The following is a 21,209-nucleotide window of genomic DNA, read 5'->3' as shown; positions in this document are numbered from 1 at the left end:
CCGTAAAACGTACTTACTTGCATGACAGTAATTTGGGTCACATGTCCAGTGAATGAGTGGTATAACTGTACTTTAGCACTTGTCATAACCTAAAAATCTTCTGAAGTTTATTTGTGTTGGATCTTTTAACGTTACTAACACATTTGACTTGTATTACACCAAATCTTTATTCGTGTACACTATCTGCGTGACAGCTGAGGCACCTGGTGGGGATCTTTTAAACCAAAATGTTCTCCTGACAACTATAACAGGTGTCACATAGACAAGGTACACGAGTAGTCACGTTGAAGATGTTAGCATCGTTAGAAGACCCAACATGTGGATATCACGACGACATGTATAAGCAATATTTTTAAATTTCGCCTTGATAGTGGACACACGGCCAAAATTGCAATTATCGGTTCTACAAATATATAACATTTGTAGTCAAATGTGGCTACGATGTCATTTGCAAAATTTTAGAATTCTGTGAACTAGTAGTCAGCACATTGTGTTACTTTAATGACTTACCGCGTCCCAGTTTGTTCGCTGAATAAATTTCTGGTTTTTGTAAGAGGGCCGAGTCCGAACTCTTGCTATGTACTGTGATATGTTGATATCGGAGCTGCGATAAGAGCAGGTTCCTTCAGCTTGCTAGGATGGAGTGGTCTGTATTTTACCGGACATGAGACCAATCGAACTTGTGCAGGATTGGTTGATACGGTTTTTGGACGTGGACTATCACCACGCACTCTGTGCGACTTACACGTAATGACCGTTGAAACGGGAACCATTTCGAACAGGGCTGGCTTGACAATCTCAGTGATACTACACTACGACGACTTCAAGCCTGCATTCGAGAAAACGTACGCTCCACACGTTTTATGTTCTGTGGAAAAAAAGTCTTGGAAAATAGATAATTTTGTCGTTACACAAATGTTTGCTTTTTGATTTGGTTATTCGGACACACTGCAGATGAATATAAGCTTAGTCACAAAGAGTATGAAAAACTTGTAAAGATGGTGCAGTGTAAGCTGTGTTGAGAAATAACTGTTAAAAGAAAAATTCCGTACGTTGCGCCGTTCTCGAGATAATCAGTACTGAAATTAGTTAATCAAGCTGTTGCGGACGCAAATTCAAGCGGCACGCCAGAAACAATCAGTCGCGAACAATCTGAATTTTACCGCAGATAGATTTCAGCTATAGAATAGCTGTCATCCGTTCTAAGGACAGTACAAAAGACAAAAAATAAGTAAAGTGAGACTACTTACAACCAGTTTCACACAACCATGCAAGATGTATGTAAAACACGACGTATCATGAAACATCTAGTACGGTCATATTCACATAAAGTTTAGGCTCATGTTGACCGCAATTTGAATGGCCGTTCAGACCACACTAGGTGTTTTATGGCACGTTCTCTTTTAAACATGTCTTGCATGGGTGTGCGACACTTGTTGTAAAAACTGGTACTTACTGATTTTTTTGCCTTTTGTACTGATTTTTGTAGTGATAGTGCGTATTCTACTCTTGAAATCGATCGGCAATAAAATTCAGACTGTTCACGACTGATCAGTGTTCTTCATTCCTGAAAATCCAACGGTCGCTGCACAGGGATGTCATGGAGATTCCAACATTAGTAAGATACAATTAGTGTCAGTTGTTCTCATAGCTCTCGAGACCGCTCAAGCTTTGGCTCGTGTTCGATCCTTACATATGTCTCACGCCGGGTGTTTGGATCACTCTCTTGTTTTATTTTAGAAAACCAAACAAAGAACAAGTTTGGTGACACCGTCGCCGGCAGGTTTTTTGGATTGGGGCGTGCAGTGACCTGATTAGCTTTCAACGATAATTCGATAATTAACCAGGAAACAGCGCAACGAATCGAATTTTTTTTCTTAACAGCTATTTCTCAGCACAACCTAGCTTGTAACACGCTTACAAGCTTTTCAAACTGTTTGTGACCACTCGGTACATGCATAATCCCAAAGCCACTTTTTGTTTAGTGTGCCCCATTTCGAAATAAATGGGTGATGCAAAACTTTTCTTCGTGTATGTATTTTGTGCGGATGGTGATCCACAGGTTTAAGTATTTGAAAGAAGAGGACATGTTCGCAATATGAGTTTGTTCAGCTAGTAGTTTCTTCAGTGCTGTCAGTTTTTGGTTAGTGTAGTAGAGTCATAGTGGCTAATGAGTCACACCATGACATAACAGTTGCTCACTGTAGTTAGCCACCATACACAAATAGACTGACTAGATAAGGACAACGTTAGTGAAAGAAGTCCTTGAATAAAGTAAACTTCAGCTTCAGATTGCAAAATACTGTTTATTAAATGATGGTTTCTCTATATTGGTAGTTCTGCAGTTATGTACAGAAACCAGTAGGGAGATGTTATACATCTCAAAAAATTCTAACGCATTTATTTTCTTAATAAATTTCATTTTTATATTTCTCAAATATTACAAAAAACAATGCCTTTTAATAAACATAAAGCGCAAACGAGAATGCATTGCAGTTCAGGTGCGAAAAATAACATCATCCAAGAGGCGGCCGTTGTTGTCCAGAATTACTACAAGCGAGTGGAAAAGTTTTCCTTACAACTTTCAAGATAGCAAGCGGCTTATTTTCGAATTTCTCGAGTAATTGTTTCTGGAAGAGCTTCAAGGGTCTGTGGTTTTTCAATGAAAACTCGAGCTTTCAGGTAGGCTTATAAGAAATAATATCAAGGATAAATATCTGGAGATATACGAGGCCATTCCAAATACCCACGGAAAGAAATAAGGTAACCTGGAAAATGTTCCTTTACAAAAGCGATGGGTGGCCTTGATGAATGGAAAATAGCCCCATCCTGCTAAAAGCAAGTATAATCGAAGTCAGTCTGATATCGTCTCGTTAAAATTCTCGTAACATCAACAGATAACGTTGTTAGTTGAAAACCACAATAAGCCCATTTTCTCAATAAAAGTAGGGTGCAATTAAGCCAAATGGAGCTAATCCGCACCAAAGAGTTCCTTCCTCACTATGTAGGGATCTCACTGTAGTCCCTGAGCATTATTTTAAAATTATGGAAGTGGAGGTCAAAGAGAAAATTACGAGGAACTGACCTATCTGAAATGCCCAAAACGCAACCATGTCGAACTGCTGAACACCGAGGGTTGGCCTAACAGCTTGTCGAACTTTCTCGATGTTTTCCGCTGTTCTAACTGTCTGAACACTTCCACGAGTTGTTCCAAGTCTCGCTGTTCCTATCATCCCGAAGTTGTTGGATCACTTTATTATTGTTAGGCAAGAGGTGACACCACCGTGTCGACCAACACTGAACTCATTGCTAAAGCTTCGGTGCGGCTACACTATCAAATAATCTGTTGCAACAAATTTAGTGCAGCTACGCTCAAGTCAAAAATAAAATAAAACACTTTCCAGCCCTGTCACGTATGCCTAGCTGGGAACAACATCAGAATGATCGGACAGTGCTGCCACGAAAACTACACAAGTTGGCCGCCTGTTGGGCGCGGACAGTTACATGTGCCCATTTGAAATAATTGAGAAAGCGTCATTTAGTTATAAAAACAGACTACAAAGAATGAGATCTCAATGTATTTTTGAAACAATACAATAGTCAAGCAGATGAAGCGTTAGAGCTATTTATTAGGCTTTAAAGAAATTACTATTACGTAAAGCACAGAATAATATAGAAAATTTATACGACTAGCTGTTCAATCCAAGATATATCCACATTAAGGTAACCGTAGTTGTATACCTCTATGAGATTCGAAGAAAATGATATTTCGGAATTAGAGAGAGAATATACAGTAAAACAATTAGGAATCAAAATTCCGCGAAATTGGATTAAAACCAAAGAAAAATTTTCTGTTACGTAATTGTAGCTGTTCTTTCAGGATGAGGCATCGTTCTTAGAAATATGCTTGAAAATTTCTAACTCTTCGAGTACGTCGAGCCTATGACCATCCTTTTCTCTATGGAAAATTTAACTTCCTTCAGCGCTTTTCGGCTTGTGCCCGGAAATTAATAGATGATCAGCAAAAATGGAATTATGTTCATCGGCGCCTCTTTTTCCCAATAAATGTTCTTTGTTTCTGGCACTAGAAGATCTTCCGATTCTCGCGTAACTGTCTGCTATTGATGTGCGGATTAGCCGCGACAGCAGCTAAAACACCTACTTGGGCATCATCATTTGCTGCAGGTCGTGGTTGACGTTTCACATGTGGCTGAACACTTCCTGTTTCCTTAAATAACGTAACTATCCGGCGAATGGTCCGGACATTGTCGTTCAGGATACCGAGCAGCATACATGGCACACGCCCGTTGGGCATTTTGATCACAATAGCCATACATCAAAACGATATCGACCTTTTCGCAATTGGTAAACGGTCCATTTTAACACGGGTAACGTATCACGAAGCAAATACCGTCCGCACTGACGGAATGTTACGTGATACCACGTACTTATACGTTCGTGACTATTACAGTGCCATCTGTCACAAAGCGAAAGAAGTGGTCCAACTAAAACATTCCCATATCTTTACGTACTACACGAATATGAATAAAAATGGGGGTTCCTATTTAAGAAAACGTAGTTGATATCCGTTTGACCTATGGCAGTGCCATCTAGCGGGCCAACCACAGCGCCGTATGGTTTCCCCCTTCAAGCTAGAAAAGTTTCGTTCTTTGTAGTTTTTTCGTTTGGCGTTTATTTCGTGAGATATTTGGCCCGGTTACGATCAATGGACCACAATATATAATAAATAGGCCACGTATCGCAAATGATTTTGTACACTCCTGAATTGTGTGTAGGAGCAACGCTGGACTTGAGATTATGAGTAAGATTTTGTTGCAAACTGTTGTTAGTGGTAAAGGTAACTTTGCATCCGTATTTTTTTTAATAAGAAGACAACGAATTTTATAAGAAATAGGGCCTATAAATGGAACCGAGAAAACATTTTTGTTCTCATTACCGTCAGTAACAGCACTGATGCCTAAAGCAGTCACTTTGGTGTCAGTTTTATCTTTGAAAAGCTCTATTTGTAAATGACGAAGCTAAGACATAAAAAGAAAGACTGTAGTTTCATGGACACATTGTAAGTCTGCTGTTTAGGTAACGTCACGTAGCGCTCTGTATGAAAATCACTGACTGTGCTGTGTGCAGTCTGTGGTTGGTTTGCATTGTTGGAATATTTGCTATTGTAGTGTTGGGCAGTTGGATGTGAACAGCGCTTAGCGTTGCGCAGTTGGAGGTGAGCAGCCAGCATTGGTGGATGTGGGGGGGAGAGATGCCATAATTTTGACAGCGGGCGACCTGGACGTGCGTCCATCAGAAAAAGTAAATTTGTGACACTTGATATCATGAACTGATATATATATGTATATATATATATATATATATGATGACTTTTGAACATTATTAAAGTAAATACATTGTTTGTTCTACATCAAAATCTTTCACTTGCCAACTATGCCTACCAGTAGTTAGTGCCTTCAGTAGTTAGAACCTTTCATTTAGCTGGCAGTATTGGCGCTCGCTGTATTGCAGTAGATCGAGTAACAAAGATTTTTGTGAGGTAAGTGATTCATGAAAGTTATAGGTTATTGTTAGTGAAGGACACTCTTTTTTAGGGATTATTGAAAGTCAGATTGCGTTGCGATAAAAATATTGTGTGTCAGTTTAGTGTAAAGAGAGAAATGTCTGAGTACGTTCAGTTTTGCTCAGCTGTTTGAAAATCAAATAACGTAAGGGGTTTACCAGCACAGAATTCATAATTTTTTCTAAGGGGATGTTTGAACATATACAAAATGAATAATAACTTTCTAATGAAGCTTCAACTTGCTAAACAGCTATGAATAAAAGCACGGAAATTTACAAAGATATGAAAAACACTGGAATTAGAATTGACTTAATAGATGAACGAATACTTTTTAGGGAAACAGCACAAAAGGCATGATTTCAGTAAAGAACATGTCAAAAACTGGAAGGAAATGGACCCATGAAGACCAGGGACTACACACTTGAAGGATGAAGGAAGCCTAGGAGCAACGAAAATTAAACAGTAAGAAGCTAAACAAAGCCAAATCTGATCTATCGCACACTTCAAAAACATTCGAATAAAGGTATACACAACGGAAATGTTCCATTACTAGATAGTAATTGTCGTACGTTATTCTCTGTAAGCATATAACGTATCTTACACTCAACTTTAACCAACGTTAAGAAGTGGATTGTGATGTTAAAACACTGCTATGATGATTTTCGTCTTCTCCTTCCAAAACATTGTTGTGCGTTTTTACTTTCTGGTTTTCCTTAGTTTTACCTAGTACATTTTTTTACCAAAGGACAGTTATACTTCCACAAATCTTAACCGAAATGGTCCTGAAGAGTCTGCAATAAATAAAAAATCTAAACATGTTTTCATTCACCATTTACTACAAACTTAGAAATTTATAGACGTCATGGGGCGTATGAGAATTATTAATTTATTGTAGTCAGTTACAGCAAATAAATTTCCGCTTATTCCACAACATACTTCATTTACAATGTTACCAGTTTCATAGGTTTAATATTCCATATTCGGGAATATAAAAGAGAACAATTACAGCCCTATGGCTAAGGGTAAACTACTATACGTCTTACTTTAGTCGTTTTCTGTAAACATCAGAAAAATAACGGCTTTGGGAAAATCTACGAATAAAATAAGCGTTCATTTCTCAACATTCCAGACAGAACGCATGATAAATGTTTTGAATAGACCACTATCACGAACGGGTGTCGGAAAAATAAAATCAATGAATAAAAATATCATACGGAAATCAATCAACTCTGCTTATCAGCTGTAGCTGGAAACAAATTCCGGTTTTGACACTGCATATGTTCGAACACCGGGACCGGTTGGTAGGACATGTTCTGAGGCATCAAGGGATCACAAATTTAGCATTTGAGGGCAGTGTGGAGGGTAAAAATCATAGAGGGAGACCAAGAGATGAATACACTAAGCAGATTCAGAAGGAAGTAGGCTGCAGTAAGTACTGGAGATGAAGAAGCTTGCACAGCATAGAGTAGCATGGAGAGCTGCATCAAACCAGTCTCAGGACTGAAGACAACAACAACAACAACAACAGCATGTTCGAACACGCAGTGGTTTCTTTATTAAGTAGTGTCGTCGTAAAACAATACAAGGATGGTGCCTGTAATAACGAAACCGGCTATATACTAAAGTGATTGTGATTTTGTAGATTAAATAAACATTTACAAAGAAAAAATGACAGTTAACTAATCAATCGCAACGCAATGTCATGCTTTCCATTGTCAGAAGGTCAGTTTAGTATGCTTATCTACTTTAACATGAGAAAATAAATATCCGAAAAAGTAGCATTACACAGACATCTCCGTAGCAAGATGCATTTACCACAATCAAGGGAAACGCAGTATCTCCAATTACTGTAAACAAATCAATAAATAAAAGCATTCATTAATAATTTTTTAAAAATTCGGGAAACATTAGTCGAAAATAGGAAGTTATAAGCTAAAAATAAATACTTTAAGGGTTTTCAGAAGAAGTAATATCACAAACACAAAAAAGTTTTAGTGAGCAGTTGAGAAGGAAACCGAGAAAAGGAATGAAAAAGGTTTAAGCATGAGCTGAGAACAATACCAAACGAATGACAGATCATTAGTAACTTCTTTATGTAATCCGTTGTCGAACTCAGTCCAAAAGAAGACTCATTTACATATGTTCTTTCCCTCACGTGTCACATGATACACGTAAGTGTAACTTCTTCTACAAAGTGAGTGTAAATTCTTGGGCAGAAACCGCATTTTATATCAACACTTACAATGAAGGTATAACAGCCCTACTGGCAGGTAGCTACAAAAATGTTCTTATGAACGATCTTCTATGGAAATGCGCTAGTCTTCTGTGGGAAAGGAGAAGGAACCAAATTTCTTGCTGATTCAGAATGAAGACTTAACGAGCGTTCATGCATAATGCGTAATCAATTGGGGAATGCGTAGACGGAGAACGCGCTTTTAATGAGGGGTTATAAATAATTCATGGCCAACGGTGACTACTAATGAACGGCTATCGCATCGTAAAGGGCCAGAACTCCACCACAAGTGCAATCCAATTTGTTGCACATTGTTACATCGTCGAACGGATATCGTTGCTTGCTAAGAGAATTTGCATTTAGTGTTTGTTCTAATGATGAAGCTCCATGTATGCTACGATTACAAGTGTTATTAACATCCAATGAATAAACCAATTTCACTTAACCGCTGTGATGTGCGAGATGAATAACGTAGCTAAACATACTTTTTGATCGTGTGTATACGGCCGTATTGGGTTTCGCGACATGGCCGATCAATTTTATTTTAACTTTGTGGTCAGATTACCTTCCTCACTGCAGTTTCATCAGTTATCCTAACGGGTGAAAACTGCGTGTGACATCCACCTGTGAATCGTGCGAACTCTGTTCTGTATTACCGTACCCTGGCTGTCTGTGTGTCACATCTTCTGTGGTGAAGCTTATTCACCCGCCCAGCAACTGCCCATTAACGAGCGAAAACCTCTTAAAATGCCACACTCAGACGCGTCGGTGTTTCGAAACAACGGTCGTTAATCTGCTGTGGGGATTAAGCCTTGGTCTATATGAAATGTACTCCCTTTCGCGAATAGTGAGAACCATCAGCTATGTGATGGAACAATGGAAATGAAAATTTGTGCCGGATCGGAACTCGAAACATCTGATTATGTGCGGGTGCATCCCAACACAGTACTTGAGGGTGTTAACCGTTTATTTATATTTTTTATCTTAATAATCGTCACTCTACATCGTTAGGAGAAAAAGATTTTGTTGCATTATGTTGCAATAGCAAGCAACAGTGGCTGCTCGAACTTCATCCTGGGACTAAATACGGGCACATATTGTACCTGCTGTGTCGCCACGGACCGTTGGGAAGCGTCTGCTTGCAAAAGACAAGGGTGCTTTTGACCAGGCTACCACTAATAGCAAGACACAACCACGCCACCAAGCATGGCTAGTCCGGTGACATGAAAGAATCGACTCTGGAGAGTGGCCTCGCATTCTGCTGTCATCAGTGATCAGAGTAAGGTCTGTAGAATACAGTTTGACGTAAAATGACAATCTGGAGAACGATCAAGTGATGCTCACAATCATTGTACTTAAATGCCTTTGTCGCGAAATTTGTTAAACAATTACCAGTCTCGGCTGTGCAATAGACATCTTCAGAATACGCAATAAAAATAACTAGCTACTGCATTAGGAGATTAGAAACAAGGGACAGACATTATGATATAAACATGATAAACTTACAAAGCTATCCTAGAGGGCTTTCATACATGCGTAATGTACGGATAATTACATAATGTAATTAAAAAGAGTTTCACTATGAAGTACAGCTCTTTACAATATCCTCAGTGTATCTTGCATGTAACACCAGTTGAAGCAAGTGTGACTCGTGTTATTTTTACGTGGTTACGACTTGTAGTGCAGTAGAATGAGAGGTATATTATTTTTATATTATTAAAACTGCAGCGAGCTAGGTTCGTGGGTGGTAAGCTACCGGCTCAAATAAATTTATACAGATTCAATTAGTCTATATAACCAAAAGATCAAATACAAAAAAACAAGGAGTCTTAGCTCAATTAACCTTGCAGGCGGACGCTTTAAAAAAGTAGTTTACACCCTGTTGATCTCTCCTATATGACAATCACTCCGAATAAAGAGGGAACAAACAATAAAATATAAAAATAATTAATGCTATTAGATCCACTAAAAGGCAACGGAATAAAGAAGTACATCAATTAATTAAGAGCTTTCACAGGTAACAATGTGTTTAAATACAAGTTTTAAACATTTATCACTAGCTCTCCTTAGTCGGCAAACAAGATAAGCCAAATTAAACATCAAGCATATGGCAACTAGCTGAGACACGAGATTACGCTACCAAAACCAAGAACATCAGAACCGCTCTCAAGGGGCCATGTACGTACCGAATCAGTTACCAGAACTTAGAAAGCAGCTCTGGAACAGAAACCTTTTGGAAACGAAGTCCTCCATGGGGCTATCCTTAAGATTTTATATTCCTTACATTGTCAATGCCCATAAACAGTAAGAGGATGCCTGATACAAACCAGAAGTCTTTAGGATTTTAAATAATATTTGTATAAATATTAAGAATTGACTTTAAATTAAAATACACCAGGAAGATCAAATATTTAGTCTTCATACAGTAAAAACAATAAAAAATGCACTAAAAAGGAATCACCAAACGGCCATCAGCGTGAGAGGCCACAGAAATTAAACCATACACTGAGGTGACCAAACATATACATCTACATCTACAGTACAGAAATAATCCGCAAGCCATCGCAAGGTGCGAGGCGGATGGTCTCTTGTATCACTGTCATTTTCCCTCTTGTTCCACTCGCAGACAGCGACGAAAAAACTACTGTCTATACTCCCCCGTATGACCCCTAATTTCTATATCTTATATTCGTGATCCTTACACGCGATGTATGTTGGCGGGAGAAGAATCGTTTGGCAGTCAGTTTCAAATGCCGGTTCTTTAAATTTCCTCAATAGTGTTTCCTGAAAGGAACGCCGCCTGACTTCCAGTGATTCCCATTTGAGTTCCCAATATATTTCTGTAGCACTTACGTTTTGTTCGATCCCACCGGTAACAAATGTAACACCCCAACTCTTAAATGCTTCCATGTTTTCCTTCAATTCGATCCCAAACACTCGAGGAGGTCTCAAGAATAGGTCGCACCGGCGTCCTACATGCGGTCTCCTTTACAGGTGAACCACTCTGTCCCAAAATTCTCCCAGTAAACCGAAGTCGAGCATTTGCTTCCCTATCACAGTTTTCACATGCTCTTTCCAACTTATATCTCTTTGCAATGTTACGCCCAGATATATAAACGACTTGACTGTGTCAAGCTGAACACTAGTAATACTGTAACCGCACATTACAGGTTTGTTCTTCCTACTCATCAGGATTAACTTACATTTTAGCACATTTAAGGCTAGCTGCCATTTATCAGACGAACTGGAAATTTCCTACGGTCACTGAACTTCGACATCTTACCGTACACCACGGCATCATCAGCAAACAACCGCAAACTACTGCCCAACCTGTCCGCCGAATCATTTATGTACATGGGGAACAACATTGGTCCTGAAACTTCCTAGTAGATTAAAACCGTGTGACGGACCGAGACTCGAACTCGGGACCTTCGACTTTCACGGGCAAGTGCCCTACCATCTGAGCTACCCAAGCACGACACACGACCCGTGCTCAAAGCTCCAATTCTGCCAGTATCTCGTCTCCTACATTCCAAACTTCACAGAAGCACTCTTGCGAAACTTGCAGAACTAGCACTCCTGGAAGAAAGGATCTGCGGAGACATGGCTGTGCCACAGCCTGGGGGAAGTTTCCAGAATGAAATTTTCACTCTGCAGCGGAGTATGCGCTGATACAAAACTTATTGGCAGATTAAAACCGTGTGCCAGACCGAGACTTGGACTCGGGACCTTTGCCTTTCGCGGGCAAGTGCTCTACCATCTGAGCTACCGGATTTCGAGTCTCGGTCCGCACACAGTTTTAATCTGCCAGGAAGTTTCATATCAGCGCACACTCCGCTGCAGAGTAAAAATTTCATTCTCAACACCGGTCCTACCACACTTGCCTGGAGCACTCCTGACGATATCCTTGTCCCTGATGAACACTCGCCGTCGAGGACAGCATACAGGATTCTATTATTGAAAATGTATTTGAGACAGTCACATATCTGCGAACGTATTAGATATGCTCGTACCTTCGTTAACCGCCTGCAAAGGGGCACCGTCTGTAATGCTTTCCGGAAATGTAGTGCCCGTTGCCCTTCATCCATAGTTCTCAAGATATCCTGTGAGAAAAGAGCAAGGTGAGATTCGTATGAGCAATGCTTTCTAAAACCATGCTGATTCTTGGACATAAGCTTCTTAGCCTCAAGAAAGTTTACGGACTGAGAATGTGTTCAAGGATTCTGCAGCAAACAGAAATTAGGAATATTGATCGGTAATTTTACGGGTCCGTTCTTTTGCCTTCCTTACATACTGGAGTCACCTGCTATTTTTTCCAGTCGTTTGGGACTTTGTGCTGGGCCGGAGATTCGCGATAACTGCAAGCAAGAAAAGGGGCCAATGCAGTAATATAATCTTTGTAAATTCGAACTGGGATTCCCTCTGGACCTGGTGATTTACTTGTTTCCACATTTTTGTATTGCTTCTCTACGCCAGGTAAGCATATTTCTGCGTCGCCCATACGGGAGGCTGTCCGATGGTCAAATGACGGTATCTCTGTATGGTTCTCCACCGTGAACCATTTCTTGAACGTGAAATTTAAATCTTCGGCTTTCGATTTGCTATTTTCCACAGCCACACCAGAGTGGTCGACAAGGGACGGAATGGAAGCCTTAGACCCTCTTATCGAGTTCACATACGACCGTAATTTTTTCGTGTACTCTGCCAGATCTTTTGCTAGGGTGTGACGGTGGTAATTGTTGTATGCTTCGGGCATAGATCTTTTCATAGGCGCACGAATTTCTACCAACCTTCCCTCGTCGTCGTTTGTGTGCCCTTTTGAAACTAGAGTGTAACACCTCTGCTTCCATGTATCTTACGAATTTCGTTATTAAACGATGGTGAATCTTTTCCATCCTTTATCCACTTACGACGCACGTACTCTCCAGACCACGATTTACAGTCTGCTTAAAATTTGACCATAATTCCCCTACACCCATCTTACTATTCTTCACCCCACGCAGTGAGTCCATAGACATCCCAATCTATACACGGGAACTTTCGCAATCGTAGTTGCTACAATGACATCGTGATCGCTAATCCTTTGTATGCTAATACTGTCGGTAAGGTCCGGCCTATTTGTAGCTACACGGTCTAAGAGATTTCCATTGCGTGTGGGTTGCCGAGCTAACTGCTCAAGACAGTTTTCAGAAAACGTGTTCAGAAGTATTTGGCATGACTGTCTGTCTGTACCTGGCGCGATGAATCCATAGACATCCCAGTCTGTACTCGGTAGGTCAAAGTCACCTGTAACCAGTACTGCAAAGTCGTGGGATACCAATTTGCACGTATACAAATGGCGGTCGTATCACGTACATAAGGTATAAAATGGAAGTGCGCTGGCAAAGCTGTCATTCATACTCAGGTGATTCATGTGAAAGAGGTTTTCGACGAGACTATGGCCTCACGACGGGAATTAACAGACTTCGAGCGCTGAATGGTAGTTGGAGCAATATGCATCGGACATTCAAGTTTCCAAGATCCACAGTGTCGAGAGATTGTCGAGAGAGTGTCGAGGATACCAACTTTTAGGAATTACCTCTCAACACAGACAACGCAGTGTCTGACGGCCTCCACCTAACGATCGAGAGCAGCTGCGGTTGTGTAGAGTTGACAGTGCTAACAGGCAAGTAACACTACGTGGAATGTCCTCATAAATAAATGTAGAACATACCGCGAAAGTTCCCGTTAGGACAGTGCGGTGGAATTTGGCGTTAATGGGCTATGGCAGAAGGCGACCGAGGCCAGTGCCTTTGATACCTGCATGAAGTAGCGTACAACGCCTCTCTAGCGCTTGTTGGGCCCTAACGCGGCATGAAAACCGTGGCCTTGTCAGATGTCCCAATTTCAGTTGGTAAGAGGTGATGGTAGGATACCAGTGTGGTGCAGACGCCATAAAGCCATGGACCCAATCTGCAAGCATAGCACTGTGTAAGCTGGTGGTGGCTCTATAATGGTGTGGACTGTGTTTACAATGTAATGGGCTTGGTCCTCTGGTAAAAATGAACCGATCATTGACTGCAAATGGTTGTGTTCAGCTACTGGGAGGTCATTTCCAGCCATTAATGGACTTCTTGCATCCAAACATGGATGGAATTTTTATGGATCACAACGAACCATGTCACTGGGCCACAACTGTTCGCGGTGAAGAACATTGTAGACAGTTCGGGCGAAAGGTCTGGCCACCCACATAGCTCGACATGAATCCCATCGAACTTTTATGGTACATAAGCGCGAGGTCAGTTCGTGCACAAAATCCTGCACCGGCAACACTTTTGCAATTATGGACTATTATAGAGGCAGCATCGCTCAATATTTCTGCAGGGGACTTCCTACGAGTTTTTGAGTCCATGACACGGCGAGTTGCTACACTACGCCAAACGAAAAGAGGTTCGACACGATATTGGGACGCATACCATGCCTTATGTCACCTCAATGTAAATTACATACGGATACTGCCCGTTCGCCAGCGTGTGGCATGCATACTGACAAGGCAATCCTCAAATGTGAGGCGAAACTTTGTAAAAAGTAAACAACAAGTAACACAATTGCTTATTAAAAATACAGAGCTGTTGGCGTCCGGTGCTTAGGCGCTTCGCTGTCGGTGGGGCGGCCGACGCTGCCATGCGCCATCAGGATGCTGAAGCCGCGACTCTGCCTGCTGGACTGTTGATGTCTGTGCACCGCCGACACGCAGCTTTGAGTTAGGGTGAGGCGAGCTTCGCCGCCCGGAGTCAACACAGCACCATCGAGAAACCGCATCAGGCAACTGTGTGAGTTCCTGTTAAATAAAGTATGATGTTGATTTGGTTACACTTCTGAGTCCTCGCTGTGGGGGAACTGATACAGCGCACGCTCCAATCAACGTCATGAGAGGCAGTAGCGTCAGTGTCCAATTGACTATTCTGGTCCCGTAATGACTTTATGACTGGTTGAGTTGGAACGAAGTAGCTGCTGATATTCGAAACACTTTTGGTTCAGTTACTCAACTAAAACAAAACTAAAATCTAAGTCCATGTTAAAAGGTAGAATTATGAACATGTAAAAGTATAAATCGACTGTAGGAAAACCACTAAATTGTGAAATTTACAAGATCTCATGTTTTCACAGAAGAACACATAGAAATAAACGCCATCGAGGAACATTTTCTACAGTTGATATTCAGATGTTGCTCAAATACAGCATAATAAACTAAAACCAGTTCCATCACACATTTAATTATTGAGGAATATTCTCGATGATGCTTTTAATAAACGGATGTAATTCACTTTATTCATGGTCAATCGAAATTTTTGCGTCCTGTTTTAATTTTATAACGTAGTATCAGTTGTTGAGAACTGCAGAGCGCAGAGATGAAAAGATGAAAAATATTAGTACCACAACGTAGTCTAATCGGAAGACGTCATGTAGACTGGACCTCCAGAAATTATCCAGAACGAGATTGTCACTCTGCAGCGGAGTGTGCGCTGATATGAAACTTCCGCGCAGATTAAAACTGTGTGCCGGACCGAGACTCGTACTCGGGACCTTTGCCTTTCGCGGACAAGTGCTCTACCAACTGAGCTACCCAAACGCGACTCACGACCCGCCCTCACAGCTCCAGTTCTGCCAGTACCTCGTCTTCTACCTTCCAAGCTACACAGAAGCTCTTCTGCAAACCTTGCAGAGCTAGCACTACGGCACACAGTTTTAATCGGCCAGGAAGTTTCATATCAGCGCAAACTCCGCTGCAGAACGAAAATCTCATTCTGGAAATATCCCCCAGGCTATGGCTAAGCCATGTCTCCGCAATATATTTTCATCCAGGAGTGCTAGTTCTGCAAGGTTCGCGTAAGAGTTCTGTGAAGTTTGGAAGGTAGGAGACGAGGTACTGGCAGAATTGAAGCTGTGAGAACGGGCCGTGAGTCGTGCTTGGGTAGCTCAGTTGGTAGAGCACTTGCCCGCAAAAGGCAAAGTTCCCGAGTTCCAGTCTCGGTCCGGCACACAGTTTTAATCTGCCAGGATGTTTCATATCAGCGCACACTCCGCTGCAGAGTGAAAATGTCATTCTTGAAACATCCCCCAGGCTGTGGCTAAGCCATGTCTCCGCAATATATTTTCATCCAGGAGTGCTAGTTCTACAAGGTTCGCAGAAGAGCGTCTGTGAAGTGTGGAACGTAGGAGACGAGGTACTGGCAGAATTGAAGCAGTGAGGACGAGTCGTGAGTCGTGCTTCGGTAACTCAGTTGGTAGAGCACTTGCCCTCGAAAGGCAAAGGTCCCGATTTCCAGTCTCGGTCCAGCACACAGTTTTAATCTGCGAGGAAGTTTAATCCAGAAATAATGGTTCGTAGCCGATTTTTACCAGAGACTCAAAAGCAGTGCAACATCTGACTTCACCACCAACACATGGCTACGCTGCAGAACACGTACCTTACCTACGTTTCTCTATGTTGATAATGATTCACAATGTTTGCATGCACCAGGCACTGACTTTAGAAATCCACTACTGTACAGGTATAGTATTGATAAGAAACTGCTGGACACAGTATCTACGGTAAAGTATCTTGGAGTAACCATTCATAGCAACCTTGAGTGACCACATGAAAGAAACAGTAGGAAGGGCAGATGGCAGACTGAGACGCATAGCAAAGACCTTTAGGAACTGTATCTCGTCCAGGAGAGAAATGGCTTATAAGCCGCTAGTTCCACCGATTCTTCAGTATTGTTCATCAATACGGATTCCTTACCAGGTAGAACTGGTAGAAAGAGAAGATCTAAAAAAGAGCGGCGAATATTCATGGGATCACTTAGTCTGGGCGAGAGCATTATCGAAATGCTCAAAAAACTCCACTGGCAGTCGTTCCATAGAGGCATTGTGCATCACCGAGAGGTTTACTATTGAAAGTTCGAGAGACCACTTTCCAGGAAGTACCGAGCAACATATTATTTCTTCCCACATACATTTCGCATAATGACCACAACTAGAAAAAGAGAGAAATATGGAGGCTCAGCGGCAACCATTCTTCCCACCCGCCACTTGCGAGTGGAACAGTTAGTGGTATCAGAAGTACCCGCCATCACACACCATTAGGCGGCTTGCGGAGTATGATTTAGACAGATGTAGATGTACCTGTGATGCATAACGGCAATAAAGATCTTAGTTTCATCTAAATGCAACAAGACTAATAATACGAAATCACCTGCAGTCTATTGAGAGAACAAACCATGGTTGCATAAGTTAGAAATTTTAAGATATATTTTAGGTCATTATACGTACCCAATCTCTCATCACTTATACGTGTTCAATTTTTAATTCTGAACGTATTACAAGGCTGCTAACAGTCAACAGTGCCTCAAGACTGTAGCAGCGTTTTGTTACTGATACACAGTATTGATCAACTGCTGTAGAGCGCTGCTGTATTATACAAGAGAGTGCGAGAAACAGAGAGGAGAAGAAGGGGAAGGAGAAGGAGAAGAAAAGGCTCCATGACGCGTAGCGTTTCTCATTACCTTTAGCTGGGTTCACATTCATGTAAGTTTTTTAAAAGTAGCCTTTGATTGTAAAAGTTGTTTGTTTATAAAACAAATTATTACAATATCGTCAATGTGGCCATTATCAAGTACAGTGCTGCGAAACCGTACTTCAAAGAATCTTCTTCTATTTAGGCAGATACTTTGCTTGAATCAATTTGTTTTGATTTTTCGTCATAAAAATACAATGTAGACGAGTAGCTGTTTGATGAGATTTTTGTAAACGATGATAACAATGTATGGATGTGTTGATGATACAAGGACCTCAAACAAGAGCAGTAAAAAAATCCATTTGATATAGGTCACACGATAAATAAAATAAATTTAATGGTTGTTGATTCAACTAAATATATAGAAATTTCAGTTGCAAACAACCCAACTTAAATTGGAATCGTCACTTAGAAAATGTTCTGCAGAAGGTAAACCGAAGACTGTGTTTTTATTGCAAGATACTCAGAAGTTACAACAAATCAGCTAGAGACACTAGACTTGTCCACCTCCATCCTGGAATATTGCTCCACGGTATGGGATTCTTGATGTGGAACGTTGAGGTACGTCAGCTCACTTGATGCTTGTGCAGCACCAGTTAGACCAGATTTCTTATTATAGTTACTGAACACGTCACTGCCGTTTTGTTTTAAGGAAGTTTTCTTTGCCCAAAGTTTAGGCTGTATCCACACCTTCGACTTATTTAATCATTGCTATTTCCTTACATCAAGTACGTTTCTTGTTACGCTGGAGTTCGGTTTTTCTTGTAATAAAGTTGCGTTGACTTCTAACAAATATTTTAGTCCCTACAACCGCCAATTACTTCCCCTCAGCTTTTACTGAAAAAAAAGGTATTAGTACATTGTCTAGAAACAAAATTGAGGAGTGGGGCTGTGATGAAGTATGGAGCTACACGAATGTATCGTGTTCACTAATTGCGTTCGCTTCCACAATATTTTATTTAGTGTAATGGTTTAACTTACCGGAACGTGGGGACCTGGCGATCAAGTGGTAACACAAAACCTGGTTAGAATCAGCAACGTATACGGCATACCATTGGAGTGTACAATAATGTAATTCCTTGACAACATGTTATTTCAGAGACGATCACATCGCATGGTTTGCAACAAGTTGCTGTTGATTGCGGACTACAGAGCAAAAATAACGAACAAACTGAAACATAAGGTACAAGATATGAATTCGATGAATCAACAACAGATTTCGAGAATGTGGCTCATTCTTGTGTTTTAATCACAAGATTACAATGTCAGTTTCAGTATAGAGGACACCGACTGGAGATGAATTTTCTTGGTCACATATCGCAGATTAGTGGCAACACTGCAGAGAAAGCGACATGTGGACCGTCACAATACAGTTTCTTTTTATTAACCAAAACTGACTTATAGGGATTGTCTGACTTCATTCAAGGGTCTGGTATCACAACAGGTTTTGCTTCTCTTACTTTGCAAACTTGTATATATTATTAAATATTTCGTTAAAATGAAGCAGTACACTTATGTATTATTGCCGGTAGAGCCCATTTTACGACGCAGAGGGGCCACAGACGTCATAGTCTCTGTCGGTCCATTACGGCCAGGGGACATCGGCTGGTACGTAATTATCAATTCAATAAACTTTACCAACAGCCGTATACTTAAGGTTATTTTACTTTATTTCGAACGCAACCAGTTTTGAAAACTCATTTTTCCATCTAGAATCAACGAGCTTATCGTATACGCCATAAAGCTGGATGTCGTGAATCCCATTCAACTGATTCATACGAAAGTGTGACACTAGTTTTCGCCACGGTCAGTTGTTGTCGCGCTTTCGCATGAATCAGTTGCACAACAATTGGAATTCACGATGTCCAGTTTTATGGCGCTATACGATAAGCTCGTTGATTCAAAAACAGCTTGTGGGGCCTGAAGATGGCAAAATGAATTGCCGAAACTGGTTGCGTTCTAAATAAAATAGAATAACCTGAAGTACACGGCTGCTGGTAAAATTTATTGAAATGAAAAGAGAGACATCATAGGTCGAGGTGGACTTTTTTTGCTTTTGTGGGGGTGGGAAATACACTACATAATCAGAAGTATCCGGACACTTATTGGTGTATTAGCAACTTTATGACGGCTTGAATTCTTGTTCTATTCGAAACAAGAGAAGGTAGTGGTGCTAGACGCTGTAATCCGAACTGTTCCTCTACTGTATTCAGTACACAATTCTGAGAACATATGCTTCCGCACTGAGCATTTTCTCACATACAATAAAGTGCCCGCACCCTAACCACGAAATACACGCCCCTACCACAACACAACCTCCTCTATATTTAACTGTAGGCACCACACATGGCGGCACGTAACGTTCTCCAGTTATTTGCCAACCTCAAACGATTCCATTGCATTGCCACAGTTTACAGCGTAACTCATCTTTCCGAATCACTCTCTTCCAGCCTTCTACTGCGTCGCTACTTACACAACCTCAGCAATGACTGTAGAAATGTGTGGGAAATGTATGGCTTACGAGGAGCTGCTCTGTTTTGTACCATGTTGTTTCACCTCCCTACAACGAATCATTGAACTAGCTGGGTTTTGTAGCTCTTGAGTGATTCCTTTTGCTTAAGTCATGCGATTTTTTTGCAGGCACCTTTCGCAACGGTCGACGGTCTCTATATGTGATCTTGGTTTAGCTGTTACCGTCTCTTCGCAACTTCACAGACACGTCAGCAACAGTCGACTTGGGCAGTTTTGGAAGGACTGGAATTTCTCTGATTCATATGTTCCTCGGATGACGTCCAATCACTTGTCCATCATCGAAGTAGCTGAGTTGCCCCGACGTACCCATTCCGCTGTAACTGCTTCTGTTACTGGCAACATAAAACTGCCTGCCTCCTTTTATATTGGGAGGATCCGCTTTTCGTGGCATCTAGTGCTGAATTCAACATTACGTAGGCGTGGAGTCCTTAGATAGCGTATTATAGTGATCTAGCACAATATGCTTACGCACAGAGGTCAGATGAGGCGGGATATGAAAACAGATGGCGGTATCGTTGGAATTCCGCTGCCAGTAGTTCTGCAAAGCTGAATCATGCACATCTGGAGTACGTGCTCTGACTAAGCTACGACCATGTTTCACTAAACGGTCATGATATTGTCGAATACCTGATGCAAAAAATCCAGTGACTTGACCTCTGCCTGAAAAGCATATGCTGGGAATTGTTGTCAAGAAATTTATTTGAGAACTCTTTTATTACAAGATGACAGCGTTACACTGTTATTATAGATGTCAGTTCAAAAGTTAAGACCTGTGAGACTACAAGTTAAAGTGCAAATCGTCGAAGATACGTCGTACCCGAGCAAATCTCTGCGTCGATATAAACACTGCAGTTTACTCTTTAAACGTTCCTGGCGCGGCTCATTAGCGGCACAGAGTGTATCAACACTTGACGGCGAATATCTCCAGCTACCGCCCCTGGTTTGCATGGAGAATGTTCGTCTACGAGGAGAAATTTTTATACAGCCAGTTATGTGGGACAGAGACGTCAGCCGACATCGGCCTGAACAATGTCAAGTGAAAATATGACAGTTTGGCTGTCCTTCCCATGCTGATAATGGATAGAGAAGAAGAACAATAACTATGAATATTAACGAAAAAGTCCTTTAAAGCAGTACAAAAAACAATGAGTGACTGCTTTCTCAATGAGATTCCACTTGTCCATTAGTTCCGTAGCCAATTGTCATATTACAGCTCTATCTACTACTGTTTCGTCGGCCGGTGTGGTCGAGCGGTTCTAGTCGCATCATTCTGGTACCGGGCGACCGCTACCGTCGCAGGTTCGAGTCCTGCTTCGTCC

The sequence above is a fragment of the Schistocerca serialis genome, chromosome 1, assembly GCF_023864345.2.
Source record: "Schistocerca serialis cubense isolate TAMUIC-IGC-003099 chromosome 1, iqSchSeri2.2, whole genome shotgun sequence".
NCBI lineage: Eukaryota > Metazoa > Arthropoda > Insecta > Orthoptera > Acrididae > Schistocerca > Schistocerca serialis.
Note: the sequence above shows the minus strand (reverse complement) of the source record.